The sequence below is a fragment of the Gossypium hirsutum genome, chromosome A12, assembly GCF_007990345.1.
Source record: "Gossypium hirsutum isolate 1008001.06 chromosome A12, Gossypium_hirsutum_v2.1, whole genome shotgun sequence".
NCBI classification, from domain to species: Eukaryota; Viridiplantae; Streptophyta; class Magnoliopsida; order Malvales; family Malvaceae; genus Gossypium; species Gossypium hirsutum.
This window is the reverse complement of record NC_053435.1, coordinates 28,924,758-28,926,339: the sequence shown is the minus strand read 5'-3', so window position 1 is coordinate 28,926,339 and position 1,582 is coordinate 28,924,758. Positions and strand designations below refer to the sequence as shown.

Sequence of the window (1,582 nt, the reverse complement as noted above, 5' to 3'; positions counted from 1 at the left end):
GCATAGATCGAATAATCGATTTATTACCTGTAGACCCTAAAATCGAGTGGACATTTAGACAAAGAAGACGCGAAAGATAAGCTCAAAAACAAGTCGAGATGGACCTTGGAAATAAGAATGATGGACAAGGTAATGGATCCAATCATGTGTACAATCCAATCCTTATTATTGATGATAGGGATCGTGCCATAAGACGGTACACTGTGCCCCTTTTCAACGAGTTAAATCTGGGAATCAGGAGACTGAAAATTGAGGCACACAAATTTGAATTGAAACTAGTGATGCTTCAAATGCTCTAAACGATGGGCCAGATTAGTGGAATTCCCACCTAATATCCACACCTTCACCTTCGATTATTCATGAAGATGAGTAATTCTTTTAAGATAGTTGGTGTGACTAAAGATGCATTGATGTTGAAGTTGTTTCTATACTCGTTGCGAGATCGAGCACATGCATGACTTAGTTCATTGCCCACAAGTTCAATATCTACATGAAAAGAATTAGCAGAAAGATTTTTGGTTATGTATTTTCCACCAAGAAAAAATGCTAAGTTGCGAAATGAGATAACCATTTTTTCACAATTGGATGATGAATCCTTGTACGAGGCGTAGGAAAGATTTAAGGAATTACTTTGTAAGTGTCCTCATCATGGGATTCCATATTGCATCCAGTTGGAGACATTTTATAATGGTTTCAACGCGCACACAAGATTGATGGTAGATGCTTCTATGAATGGAGCTCTCTTGTCGAAGTCTTATAATGAGGCTTATGAGATCATTGAGAGGATCACTAGAAAAAACTATCAATGACCAACAAATCGAGCAACTTCTGGAAGACAAGTAGTCGAAGTGTATGAAGTGGACACACTGACATCACTCTCAGCTAAATTATCTTCTATTTTTTCAATGTTGAAATAGTTTACCGCTAGTGGTTCTAATAATTTTGTAGCCCAGTCACCAAGTTAGTTTGATGTTGTTTCCAGTGTATATTATGGGATGGCCATTATTTCGATAATTATCCATCAAATCCTGAGTCAATTTATTACACAGAAAATCAACACCAAAATAGAAGTAGACAATAACCATAGTCCAACTTCTACAATCCGTCATGGTGCAACCATCCAATCTTTTCTTGGAGCAACCAAGGAAATGAACCGAACAACACTTATATGCAACATAAACCTAACTAATCATGAAGGTTCAATCAAGAAGCTCCAAAACCACCTTAAATTGAGTTATCTAACAGTTTGGAGAACTTGTTAAAGGCGTACATGGCGAAGAATGATGCCTTAATCCAAAGCCAAGTAGCAACACTAAAGAATTTGGAGAACCAAATGGGTCAATTAGATATAGAGTTTTGTAACTAGCCATGAGGAATCTTGCTGAGTGATACAAAAAATCCATAAAATTTAGGTAATGAACATTGCAAGGTAGTAGCTTTACGAAGTGGTAAGACTTCAGAGCCCAAGACAATTGTGATTGAAGAAGAACGCCTTGAGAAGGAGGAAAGTCTACCAACAGTTGAAATTCCTACACCAGTAGAGCCAAAACTTACAAAGTCTGATGAGGTAAAAATCTAACCC

The 1,582-nt window shown here is 37.2% G+C and overlaps 1 non-coding gene across 1 annotated transcript; it reads right to left on the bottom strand.

Moving 5' to 3' along the window:
* Nucleotides 1–548: 548 nt before the first annotated feature.
* Nucleotides 549–655, bottom strand: LOC121211645 (small nucleolar RNA R71). The gene has a single exon (XR_005906864.1). It is a non-coding gene; the product is annotated as a small nucleolar RNA R71 (small nucleolar RNA).
* Between the last annotated feature and the right edge of the window lie 927 nt (nucleotides 656–1,582).